At 42.4% G+C, this 14,026-nt stretch overlaps 1 pseudogene; it reads right to left on the bottom strand.

Annotated features, from left to right (window-relative positions):
- Nucleotides 1-953: 953 nt before the first annotated feature.
- On the bottom strand, nucleotides 954-1,287 carry LOC145534696 (small ribosomal subunit protein eS27 pseudogene; annotated as a pseudogene).
- Nucleotides 1,288-14,026: the final 12,739 nt, after the last annotated feature.

The following is a 14,026-nucleotide window of genomic DNA, read 5'->3' as shown; positions in this document are numbered from 1 at the left end:
AAGTTGGTAAGAGAGTACAACTTTAAAGTTCTCTTAACAAGACAAAAAATTCTGTCAATACGTATAATGACAATTTTTTTTTTGGCTGAACCATGTGGCGCGTGGGATCTTATTTCCCTGACCAGGGACTGAACCCATGCCCTTAGGAGTCTCCTAACCATGGAATCCTAACCAGGAAATTCCCTACAGATGTTAACTAGACTTATTGTGGTGATCATTTCACAACATATAAAAATATGGAATCATTATGTTATACACTTAAAACTAATGTAATGTGGTATGTAAATTATAGCTTCCCCCCAAAAATTGTATTGGTGAAAGAAACAGAAAAGGAAAGGAAGAAATTCCTTGAAGTTTTCAATATCCCTTATTATGACTCCATGCCTGAGATGTTCATGTTCATATTAGTTGCTCAGTTGTGTCCAACTCTTTGCAACCCCATGGACTGTAACCTGCCAGGCCCCTCTGTCCATGGGATTCTCCAGGCAAGAATACTGGAGTGGGATCCCATAGCCCTCCTCCAGGGGATCTTCCCAACCCAGGGATTGAATCTTCCTCTCCTGCAGCATTGCAGGCGATTCTTTACCACTGAGCCACTGGGGAAGCCCAGGTATGTGTTTTCTTACATTACCCAAATCCTCACTGCATGGGTATGAGGGATCTTAGTTCCCTAATCAGTGATCATGCCCCCTGCAGTTGGAAGCACAGAGTTTTAACCACTGGACTGCCAGGGAAGTCCCTCAGTTGTCTCTTCTATTTATTTTTGGTCTATGAGATCTATCCAGTTCTTTGAGAAGTGGGTTAAAAATTTTAAAACAAATTCTTCTTTTAGCCCCACTCATTATTTATTTAAATATTTTGGTGCTACAAATGTACACTTTGGAATTAGCACATTAGGGTTTGAGTTCCACGTCCATCTATTGCTGTGTGGCAGACGCTGAGGACACAATCTTTTTTTTTTTTTTGTATCCAAAACGTGTTTATTGGGATGGTTTCCTGTTCATCTTGATACAGGGTACTTTTAGTGCTGCTTCCATCTGAAAGAGCATCCTCCTGTAAGCCTTGCTTTTCCTCCTGTAGGCTGGCAGAGGACAGTAGAGCAGCCAACACACAAAACTACTGTTTGTGCATGGCTAAAGACGGTGGTGATTTTATAGCATCCTGGGCATTTTACATCCATGAAATAGGAATTGGGGCTCTGCACCAGGCACTTCTTCTTGTGTTTCCTCTTCTCCTCTTCTGGAGAGGGATGAAGAAGATCCTTTGTGAGAAGCATGTTCTCGTGAGGAGGTCATCACTGCCGGAAAAGCCACTTAATCGTTCTAGCCTACTTCCTCATCTGCAGAATGGAAGTGTGAGCTACAGTCACTCCATAGTGTTGTAAGGATTACTTTAGGAAATCCTCAGTTGAGTGCTTGGCATGTAGTGATTGTATAATGAATGTTTGCTATTCTTCCAAGTAAATTGGTTTTATTGTCCTGCTTGATACTTACTTTTCAATCATGAATTTCACTTTGATTTTATATTGCTACTTTTTTCCCCCTCTACATGTGCTTGTAATCTTTTTTTTTGTGTGTGTGTGCTTGTAATCTTAATAGGTGTCCCTTTATTTTCAATCTTTCTATGTTGTTTTATTTAGGGTATAATGTATAAGCAGAATGTAGTTAAATTTTCTTTTTTCAAAGATTTTTGTCTTTCAGTAAGGAAATCTAGCTCACTTAGTTTATTGTTATTAATGCTAAGAATGTATTCATATACCAATGTTGAACCCATGTCTCCTACATTGGCAGGTGAATTCTTTACTGCTGAGCCACCTGAGAAGCCCAGTCTACCTCCTATCATTATGGACTTGCCTATTTTAGATATTTCATATCAGTGGAATACAATATATACAATATACAATATATATTGTATGACCTTTAATGCCTGGCTTATTTCATTTAGGATGTTTTCAAGGTTCATCCATTTTGGAGCATGTATCAATATTTCATTTTTAAAAAACTGCTGAATAATGTTCCATTGCATGGATAGGACACATATTGGTTATCCATACATTAGTTGATGGACATTTGCATTGTATCCACGTTTTCGCTGCTATGGATAATGCTGCTGTGAACATTCATGTACAAGTTTCTGTGCAAATATATGTTTTAAATTCTCTGGGGTATATGTCTCTGAATGGAATTATTGGATCATATTATAACTCTATTTTGAGGAACTGCCAAACTGTTTTCCACAGAGCTACACCATTTTACATTCCTACCAGCAATGTATAAGGGCTCCATTTGTTACTATAGCTTAACCAACATCTGTTATTACAGCTTAAAAAATGTTCTAAATCTCTTTTTTATTATTATGGTTAATTATGCATAACAAAGTCACCATTTCAAACATTTTAAGTGTACATTCTAATGGGATTAAGGACATTCACATTGTTGTACATTCATCAACACCATCCATCCCAAGATTTTTTCATCTTCCCAAACTGAAACTTTAACCTTAACCCTAAATCTAACTGTATCCATTAAACAACAATCCACCATGGTCTCATGCCCACTTCAGGGTCCTCATCCCCAACCCAACTACCATTCATTCTACTTTCTGTCTCTAGGAATTTGACTGTTCTAGGTATCTCATATAAGTTTGTATTTGTGTATACAGTATTTGTCCTTTTGTGATTGGTTTATTTCCATTAGCATAATGTCTTAGCGTTCATCCACATTGTTGTATGCGTCAGAATTTTGTTCCTTTTCTTGCTGAATAACATTCCATTCTATGTATCTTGTTACTTTTTTAAAAAAATGTAGCCATCCTAGTGGATATAACATGATATATCATTGTGGTTTTGATTTCTATTTCCCCAGTAGCTAATTATGTTGCACACTTTTTTGCACGATTGTTGGCCATTTATATATCTTCTCTGTAGAAATGTCTATTCAAATCCTTTGTCTATTTTTCATTTGATTATTTGTCTTTTTGTTGATGAGTTGCAAGAGTTCTTTATATATTCTAGATAACAAGTCCATATCAGATATGTGATTTGAAAATATTTTCTCTCATACTGTGGGTTGTCTTTTCACTTTCTTGATGCTGTCCCTTGATGCACATAGTTTTTAATTTTATGAATCAATGCATCTAGTTTTTCCTTTGTTGCTTGTGCTTTTGGTGTCATATTAAGAAACCATTATCTAACCCAATGGCAAAGAACTCTATGAAAAGAATTTTGTTGTTTCAGCTCTTACATTTAGATCTAATTCCCTTTTAAGTTAATTTTTGTAGCTGCTGTAAAGCAGATGTCCAAATTCATTCTTTTGCTTGTGGATAGCCAGTTGTCCCAGCACTGTTTGTTGAAAAGACTATTCTTTCCCCATTGTATTGACAACCTGTTGAAAATCAATTGACCATAGATGCATGAGCTTATTTGTAGACTCTTAATTCTATTCTTTTGATCTATATGTAAGTCCTTATGCCAGTACCATACTATCTTGATTACTATAGCTTTGTAATAAGATTTGAAATTGGAAACTGTAGTCTGAATTTTTTATCTTTTAAAAAGATTGTTTCGCAGAAACAGACTTAGACTTATAGACTTAGAGAATGAGCTTATGGTTGCTGGGGGAAAGGATGGGGGAAGGGATAGTTAGGGAGTTTGGGGTGGAGATGTACACACTGCTATATTTAAAATGGATAACCAACAAGGACCTCCTGTATAGCACATGGAACTCTACTCAATGTTATGTGGCAGCCTGGATGGGAGGGGAGTTTGGGGGAGAACGGATACATGTATATGTATGGCTGAGTCCCTTTGCTGTTCACCTGAAACTATCACAACATTGTTAATCAGCTATACCCCAATACAAAATAAAAGTTTTTTTTTAAAGATAATTTTGTGTACTTGGTGCCACTGAACCATACAGTTAAATATGGTTAAATAGTATGTTTTATATTATGTGCTTTTTTCCACGATAAAAAAAAAAATGATGAAAGATTGTTTTGGCTGAACCCCTTGCATTTCCATATAATTCATAAATTATAGGATCAACTTTTCAATTCCTTCAAAAAAGGAAGGAACAATTTTGGAATCTGACAGGAATTGTGCTGAATCTGTAGATCAATTTGGGGAGTATTGCTACCATAACAATATTAACTCTTAAACTCCAACAACACTGTTGCCCTTTATTTAAGCCTTAATTTCTTTTAATGATGTTTTATAGTCTACATATCTTGTAGTATTCATATACTACAAAGTAAGTATTGTAAAATACAATGTCTATTCTTTTTTTTTTTTTGCTTTTCAACATATAAATATTAGATCTCCTGGATATATTTTTAATATTTAAAAAAATCTTTTCTTTCACAATTTCTGTTTCTTTATCTTTTTGCTATGCACTCTGGAAGGACTTTTTGATATGATCTTATAATTCACTAATTCAGTTTTCAGTAGCATCTATTTTCCTATTAACTGCTTTCATAATCTTTTCAACTTAAACATTCATCTATTTTTTTTTAATTTCTGAGGACATTCTGGCTCTTAGATGCTCCATTTTCACAATTACTTGCCCTTGTCACTCTTTAAATTTCAGTTAAGAACTTGAACAGGATTTTTTTTTAATAACGTTTTCTCCTATTTTCCTGCATTAATTCCATTTTAGTGAATGATAGTTGCTCTAATTTTGTCCTCTTCTTTCAAATAGTGGATCCTCTTTTCATGACTAGTGGATTTGTGTGTATGTCTTGTTTCCTTTTTGAGGTTTATGTATTCCTCATCATGTCCAGTATACTTCTGTGATTATAAAATATGACAGAGTAAGGACTTTGTTCATATTTATAAGTGGAGATCTAGATCATTCAGCTCAGTAACTGACATCCCACCTGGAATTAGAGAGACCACTGTTCAATTCCCTATAGTGGTCTGACCCTCTGAGGACGATGGTGGCAGAGTGGAGGTTGGGATTAGGTAGTGAAGCCAGTGAACTGGCACTGAGTAGCAGTGTAGCATCCCCTTTCCTCATGGAAGATACTGGTTATGATGGTACACAAGATGCTGAGCCACCAAGTCTCAAACCTGAACCTAGAGAGAAAGGATCAGGGTGAGGAAGCAAAGACATCAATTATTGGAAACTATGTCCAGAAAAGAACTTTACATGGAACTATTGGCACATAGAACTCAGTGGTGTGGGCTTCCCTGGTGGCTCAGTGGTAAAGAATCCACCTACAAATGCAGGAGACATGGGTTCCATCCCTGGTCCGGGAAGATCCCCTGATGTAGGAAATGGCAACCCACTACAGCATTCTTGTCTGGGAAATCCCACGGACAGAGGAGCCTGGCGGACTTCAGTCCATGGAGTCACAAAAGAGTTGAACACAACTTAGTGACTAAAATCAACCAACAGCCTACTAAGTGTATGAGGGAATTGTGTGGCCAAATCACAAATCCAGTTGTAAAAAACTAACTGTAAATAAGCTCTCAGGACCCCAAACTTGTACCAACAGGAAATGGGTTGTGAAAACTGAGGTCTCCAAGGAGGGCTTACTTCCCAAGGACCACTTCAGACATGGGCGTAAAGGATAATGAAGAGACTGTGAGCTAAGGGCCACAGAAATTAATGCAAAAGGGTATTCATTCTTGTGAGCAGAACCAGGATGTAATCATGGAATGTCCCCCATTGTTCAGATGGAGGACCTTCCCAATCATCACTAAGAGGGATTCCGTCATTTCTATGGATCCTGACTGCTATGAGTCATGTGTTTCACTGAACTTGGTTCTAATGCAGTGAATCTCTGCAGAAGCATTTGGGAATCATTGTTACAGAGAAGAGGAGGGATTCACAGATGATAGGAGTTAACATTTTATAGTGAGCTCGGCACTGTGCATTGTCTTAATCTACACGGCTACTCCCTCAGGTGCATATTATCTACATGATGCTATTCTACAAATAGGAACACTGTCAAGGTTACATAATAGGTAAGCCTTGGAGCCAGGATTCAAAACCATGGGTCCAAAGGGTTCACCCTTAACTCTGTCATATTAACAATTTTTTGTTTAAATGTATTTATTTATTTGATTGTGCTGGGTGTTAGTTGCAACATGAGGGATCTTTCACTGCAGTGTGTGGAATTTTTAGTTGTGGCATGCAAACTCTTGTGGCATGTGGGATCTAGTTCCCCAACCAGGGATAGAACCCCAGGCCCCCTATTTTGGGAGTGTGGAGTCTTAGCCACTGGATCACCAGCAAAGTCCTGATTCTGTCATATTTTATAATCACAGAAGTCTACTGGACATGAGGAGGAATACATAAACCTCAAAAAGGAGATAAGACATATACACAAATAAATTCAAAGCAAGGCAGTGTTATCTAATGAAGGAGATACTGAAACATTTTCAAACTACCAGAATATAGATAGATTACCATCACTAACTTTTAAACCTTGTTAGGGACTTGTTTTGTTTACTGATGATTTACCAGTTCTCACTTCGCCATCTGGCTCACAGTAGGTGCTCAATAAATATTTGTTGACTGAATGGAGAATGAATACCAGAGTTCTGTAATATTGGTCTAAGGTTCTTGAGCAACTGTGCCAAATTTACCTTCACATCTTCAGAGTTTAGTGTGTTTGATGCTCAACAAATGGTCCTTGAACTAAACTAAGAGAAAACTGCACTGTGGTTTTACATAAAGGCTGCTCATTGTTCCCTGTGCCCTTATCTTTAAAATGGAAGGTGTTCCCCTCCTCAACTCTACCAGCTCTGTGACAGACTGGGTTTTTCAAAAGATGGTTACTTGCTTTAACCTCTCAAGAGCTTAATTTTTATGCAGGGAGGTGAACTTGAAATTTTGTTTCTACTCACTATCTTTCCCACATATATATCTGGTTCTCAAGTTGTTTGTGAACTGACATTTGATTCCTTTTCCATACCTTGAGCTTTAATGCTGCTAATCAGTGGCAGCTTTCTGTATTGTAGTTATTTAAAAACCGCATTGATCTCATTCACTAAGCTTGTATTGTGTGCAAGATCTAGCACAGTGGCATTACAGACCGTGACTGAGAGAGACATGGCTCCTACCCTCATGGCAAAGAAAAGTGTTCTTATGTGTTTTAAAAGACTGGACAATGAGGATTCAATTGTAAAGTAAGGCAAAATACATATCTACTCCTTATTCCCACATGGAACAAAACGATTTAAAAAAATGGTACTTGGGCTTGTGTTCCCAGTAGAGGAGGAAGAGAAGACAAATCCAAATCACAAACAAATCGCTTACTTTTTGCAAGCCACAACTGAACTATGCCTTGAGTTATTGTCTGGGAATTTCAGACTTCCAGTCAGTTCCCTCTGTATGGACCAAAAGAGAAATGGGGAGGGGGAGGGAATGCATTTAGGTTCTTAAAAAAAAAAAAAAGGCAAGACTAGCAAACAAAACGTACTGACTTAGAGATCGTATGAGATCTGCTTTAATCGAAGCTGTCTTTAAACTGTAACTGACAATGATACCTTCTCAAGACTGATAACCAACCCGCCCGGGGCCTGGCACCGCGGTCCGTTCCCCACAGCCACCCATCGGCTGACCTACCCCGGGCTATGCTGGCCCCAAAGGCACCGCAAATAGATCAGCTTTTAGCTAGACTCTCCGATCACATCCAGCCTGGAGCGGCTTCTTCCAGTATGGGCCATCCAGCAAAGGCGTCTAGTCGCCCATCTCTGGCCACAATGACCGTTTTAAAAATAAATGAGCTCCAGCTCTAATCACAAAACCCACCAGCTGTGAAGAATGGAACCACATCTGTCACCACGGGGCCCCAGCATCTCTGCAGAAGCTCTGCCCCCTCCGCCCCGTTGAGGCTCCGCGGTCGGTCGGAGCAACCCTCCCGGCCCGGGGAAGCCTGGGTCCCGGGGCGAACAGGCGGCGCCCGGCCGGGGTCCGCGGGCTGGAGGCAGCGTGCTCGTTTGGGAGGTGTCCAGGAAGATCCGGCCGGAGCTCCCGGGCTGGGGGGGGGGGGTGTCAGTTGGGTTTTGACCCCGCCCCACCCCCCAGGCCCACTTCAAGCAAAAGGCCGAAGGGTTTCGACCCTCGATCACCCACTTCGAGCTCACGGTTAGGGCCCTTTGGCCGCCGTCCAGCGGACAGAGAAAGCAATCCCGCAGCGAGGCGAAAGCACTCTGTGAATGAAGGTGGAATCGGCGAGAAAATAATTTTTCCTCTCGGCTGAGCCCCTCAGCCGCCTCGGGGGCGTTTGGGGGGGACAGTCTTCCTCCCTAGAAGACCCCTCCACTCCCCGCAGTGGACATACACGTCCCTGCAGTGGTCACATACGTCCCCCCCGGGGGCCGTACGAGTTTGGGAATGGAGGCGCGAGCCTCCGGGGCGAGAGGATTCACCCGGGGCTGGGGGCCGTGCGCCCACTCCCCACTGCACTCCGCGAGGGTCAGGGAGCGGGGCGCCTGGAGGAGCGGTCGGCCGAGAGGCGGGGCGGAGGGAGGGGGAGCCCGGGGGTCCCCCGGGGAAGCGGGAGGGGCCGCACCTGAGGAATCCGCCTCCGGCCGCGGCAGCCGCCGCCTCGCTCCGCCCCGGGGACCTGGGCGCGCGGCCGGCTTGTCCAGCACACACAGACGCCAGCCAGCGGCGGCGCTAGCTCCTCGGAGGAGCGCGGCCGAGCGAGCTGAGCGCGGCGCCGCCACCCGGCTGGGGGTGGGGAGACGAGCCCCGGCCCAGGCGAGGGCCACCCCCGGTCCTCGGCCCTCGCGCGCCGCCAGGGCCAGGTGAGCGGCTGCGGGGACTTGGGGCGCGGGGAGGCGGCGGGGCGCGGGGGCGGTGGTGATGAGGGGTGGCCCGCCGGGCGCGAGCGGGCACCGCTGCCCCGCCGGCGCTGCCCTTTGGCGGGCTGTGCACACCCTGCCTGCGTGGGCCGGCGCGAGGCTGACTTTTTCCGGAGAGCTAGCCGGGCGGAGCGCGGGGCGTGAGCGCCGCTGGGTTTGTGCGGCGAGGGCGGGCGCCCGTGCCGTTCCCCAGCCCCACGAGGAGACCTAGCCCGTGCGGTCCGCGCCCCAAGGCCAGAGGCCTGTCACCGCCGCCTTTGTGGCGGGAGCGAGGGACCCCGAGCCGGGGGGCTGCGGGAGGCGGGGAGCGCCCGTCGGGAGCGTCTCCTGGAGCCTGCGGGCCGCCGAGCGGGTCTCCCGGGCGCGGGGTGGGGGGCGGCAGGTAGTGAGGCGTGGAGGCGAAGCGCGAGGATAGAGAGAGCCGAGCCCAGGGGGGAAGTTGGGAACGTCCGGTGGTGGCCGGGCGCTTGCCCGGGGTTCCCTGGCGGCTCGGCTCCGCACGAAATGTCACTCGTTCTCGGGCGCGCGCGCGTGTCCTCCGGCCATCGTTCGAATTTCTCTGTGAGGGGCTGGGGACCCCTCTTGTGCCGACGGAGACACAAAGGGTTGTGTTGACAGCTGATCTGACGCGAGCGGACGGCGCGGAGCGGAGTGTGCAGGGCCGGGGATGGGGAGGGAGGCGAAGGAGGCGAGGGATGCGGAGGCGGTTTGTTAAAGTTCATCAGTTTCCTCAGTCCGTCTTCCGGGCTCTGGGGAAAAAGGAACGCTTGGTTCCGATGCAGTTCGTGGGGCGGATCAGTCCGCCCGAGCCCACGTCGGGTCCAGAGCTGGGTTCGCCCGCGGGGGCGGACGGAGCCCAGAGAAACACCTCCTCGATCGGTTCCTTTCCGCCGGTTGCGTGACCGATGCAAGGTCCTTATCCACCACCGCGGCCCTCTGGCCCCGGTGGAGAAGACAGAAACCACATTTTAATTTGTTCTCCCTCCACCTCGCCCGGAAGGTGGGAAATCCCACTGAAATCTAATTTTTAAAAATCTAGCTATTTAAAGATGAGGAAGAGTTTGTCCGCAAAAGGTTTTTTGAATGAAACGCCCGGTTTAGAAACCTCCCCTTCCTCTGTACATCTCTTTTTTTGGGGGAGGGGGGGATACTTTAAATCCTGGAATTCTCTTTTGAGTTTTGGAACTGTGTTGGTTTTTTTTTCCCCCCTTTCGGAATATTTCTATGTAGTTTTACAAATCGCAATACTGAAATTCCAGAGAAAAATTTAAATAATTGTTTTATTAAAATAGTATTAGAATTACGTGCGTGTAGGCATGTGTTTCAAGGGAAAGATTTAATTAATGAATATTGGAAAGTTATATGCATAGGATGAAAATTTCAAACACCAGTGTAAAATATGCCCTCTGTCTCAGAGACCCATACCCCTAATGCCCTAGTCCCTCCTCCACCCAGCGGCAACCACTCTCCTCCATTGTATATCCTTGTATAAACCTTCTGTTAGAATGGTATTACATTGTGGAAATAGAGGATGAAAGGAACTGGATATATAAGACCGAACTGCGTCTCAGTGGTTTTGAATCTTAATTTGATATTCACTTTTGATAATGTTAGACCCTTTCATTTGGCCTAAGGCACTTATCAGTTAGAATGCTAAAAATCTTAGAAAAAGCATTCAGTGCAAAGCAGAGCTATTAAATGGTTATCTCCCTCCATCACCAGTTTCTCTTGGTTTTTATAAGCTTTGTTTTATTTATAATCTTTGATTTTTCTTCCATTTCGGACCTCTTTATGAAGTAGAGAATGAGAACTATAGCTATTCCATCCAGCGCAGCACGTATCTGAAGATATTGAAGGGATATATAAATACTCCCGCTGACACGAGATGGTATAAAAATTTCAATAGTATGAAGGCCAAGGTTAAGACATTTGGTCATATCTCTTAGTTCCAGGCTTGGATTTGCCATAAACTAGCTAAATGAACTAACTTTCTAAGAAATGCTTTTGTTTCCTCCCCCAGTTAAATAAAGGAATTGAACCATGTGGCTTCTGAGCCACCTTCTAACTCCAAAATTCTGTGATTTTTGGTAAAATGGTAGTTCTGTAGATGTCATAAAACTGGGTAAGGATAAACCAGTTGGATCTGTTGGTATTAGTGGAGTGACCAAAAAAGAAAAAAAAAAAAAATCTTAAATGGTAGATTCATAAAGAAGAAGTTGAGATGTTTAAACACCGTTCCTGCTTTTATGAGATTGATATCATTGGAGAACAGCTACTTTATTTTCCCACAAAATGTCTGTTTATGCTACTGAAAAACGTCGAACCCTGAATGGGCCTCTGTGTATCACCTTGTATGGCTAAGGAGAGTGAATTTTCTTCACAGGTCATGGTGCCATTTTTAGGGAAATTACTCTTACCAGACTCTTACTTTTCTTCGTAAAGTGGAAATAAAGTTCACTGACCTACTTCAAAGGAACTTTACCTAATTTAATTAACGATGCTCAAACGTATTTAGAATATGAATAATCCTTATAGCCAAGCTATTTTAGTGACTTTATAAATATTCACTTAGAGATCATGTTCTTAGTAGGAAACTTTTCTAATCTCTAAGACACCTGCAACTGCAAATTCCTAGAGGGGTGCAGGGAGCTGAGGAGTGATTTCAAGGTTATGACAGTAAAAAGAGTTAGGTGATTTTCGTCACTATATATGATCTCAGTTAAGGGTTTCAAAAGTACACTGTAAGTGGCGGTTACAGAAATCATTCATGTTAAAGAAAGAGATCTCATACTTTGAAGATTCAGAGTCAACAACAAAGAATATGATGTATTTAGTTTGAATATCTGTAATATAAATACATTACAGTGAAGTTTTAGGAGTTGTTTGATTGGGGTAATAAGAATATGAACTAGAAGGTTAGATTTGTAAGGGTGCTTAGAGTAATCTTGATTGACAAAACTAACAAAAACAAAAGAAGATTAAGTACTAGTAATGAAATTCTTCTAAAATGGAATCGTTTTTGTTTTTGTCCAGCTTCCTTCCCATCCTTACCATGTGAATATGTATTTTTACAAATGTCTTATCATATTGCACATGTTTACTCTGATTTTTATAAACATTTTTCTATAATTTACTTTCTACTGTTTACAATTAGTTTATTGTATCATAATTTACTTAGCTCTTTCTCTGTTTCAAGATTTTCCAGTTTATTAAAAAATACAATGGCTACCCTTATGAATGTGACCTTCTTTAAAACAAACAAACAAACTTAGAATTGTTTCGCTAGAGAGGTAACACAGTGTAGTTCTAAATAGTTGGAGTCTAAAATGAAAGGTTCTGTGTCCAAAACATAGCTCCATCCCTTATGGGCAATATTGGGCAAATAAGTTATTTTCTCAGAGCTTCCTAATCTGTAAAGTATGTGTAGTGATAGCTCTTAATACGGTTAAGATAAAAAAGCAGTAATACATGTAAAAAGCATTTACACATGTAAATGTTGGCTCTTTTTTAACTAGGAAATTTCCTGATTTCTTGTAATCTCCAAATTACTTTCCAGAAGGATTACATAAACTTATACTTATTTGTGTGTACTTATTTTAAACATTTATGTTATTGTGACTAATTTGATCAGTAAAATTGTATCCCTTTGTTTTGATTTGCATTTCTTTGATCTTGTGTGAGGTGAGAGGTAATTTTTTTTTCAACAGTATAGCTACAGTTTTCTATTTGAAGAGGTGGAAATTTCATCACCTCAGCCATTTTGAACAAGACTATAAGACAGGCCAATAGGACAGGTCAGTTACAACACTAATGAGTGAACCAAATTTTCCAATAGTTTCTTTCAGATTAGTTGTAGTTTTCTTGTATTCTCAACTGATGGTGGATTTTATCCATTATTCTTAAAAATATGGCTGTTAAAATTAATGAATAGCGTTCTATATCAATCCCACTTAAGTGAAAATGCAGTCCTCTCTTTTTTCCCTCGAAGGGCTGATTTTTATTAATTAGCATTACTGTGATCCAAATTGGTGGATTTTGGCTAGGAATGCTTCCTAAAATGGGGGGGGGAAAGATCAGAGAGAGAAAGTTTCATGATCGCTAACCATGTTATTTTTTGGCTACCAGTGGGTAATGAAGTTATATCCTCTGACTTGAGTTCTTATACAGTCAAGGTAATTTAGACTACACAAAAGCATGCCCTTGTTAGTTCTGGAGTTCCAGCAGCCCTGATATTTCTGGCAAACACACACCCAGCGTGGATAACAGCAGCTCTTTGTGCTCCTGGGCTCCAGGAGGGCTTCCTATTGTGTACTCTTCCTTGCCTCCCATTCTTGACTGACTGGTGATAGCAGCTCCTCCGAGTCCAGATGTGAAGTCCCCACGGGGCTGCCTCTCTGCAGCCCGGCTCTGTGTTTATGCCCACCACCCACCCTTTCAATGCCTTTGCTTTTGTCCTCTGGCATAGGGAATTCACTCTTTTCAAGGTTGTGGTTTCAGATTTTAGTTTTAGTTTATCTCTGTGCTTTATGAGTGTCTTCAACAGTCCCTACAGTAGAAAGTGTAAGCACGATTAACATAGATTAACGCATAATCGCCACTGGGTAAATGTTTGTTGCTGTGAACCATATCTCGTATGGTCTTTCTCTGTTCCTGGGCATGGTGCTATTTTTTACGGTAAAAATAGAAAACAAGCTCGGGTTGTGTGCTGGATTGCTCTGTTTGTCTATACGACCAAGGTTTGGACTTAGGGAACCTGCTTGCTTTGGCCCTTTGAACTTCTTGTGTGTTTAGAGGAGATTCTTAACTCTTGTGTCTTTCTTTTCTTCTGTAAAATGGGACGAACTATTAAAGGACTACTCTAATTATCCACCTTCTGCACAGAATTGTTGTGAAGGTAAAATGAACTAATAAATGTGGGCATGTTTTAGAAGAAAAGGGTGTATGAGTTCACACTGTGTCGTCATCATTACACATTATCACTACACATCTAGGAGTGTCTGTGTCATAATTACACATTATCGCTACACATCCAGGAGTGTCCGTGTCTTTGAGGAAGCCCTATCCCAGTGTGGAGCTGTGCTGGGAGTGTGGGGTTAGATGAAAATTCTTGGGGTCCAACCCAAACCGTGAGGGTGGGGCCAGTTCTGCATTTTAACAACACTTCTGATACTGACCCACTCCCGCTGGGAGTAGTAAATGTCAATTAATCAC

The sequence above is a fragment of the Giraffa tippelskirchi genome, chromosome 14 (genome assembly GCF_054371585.1).
Source record: "Giraffa tippelskirchi isolate mGirTip1 chromosome 14, T2T-mGirTip1v1.2.pri, whole genome shotgun sequence".
NCBI classification, from domain to species: Eukaryota; Metazoa; Chordata; class Mammalia; order Artiodactyla; family Giraffidae; genus Giraffa; species Giraffa tippelskirchi.
The sequence above is the reverse complement of the archived record's forward strand: the minus strand, read 5'-3'. Positions and strand labels throughout refer to the sequence as shown.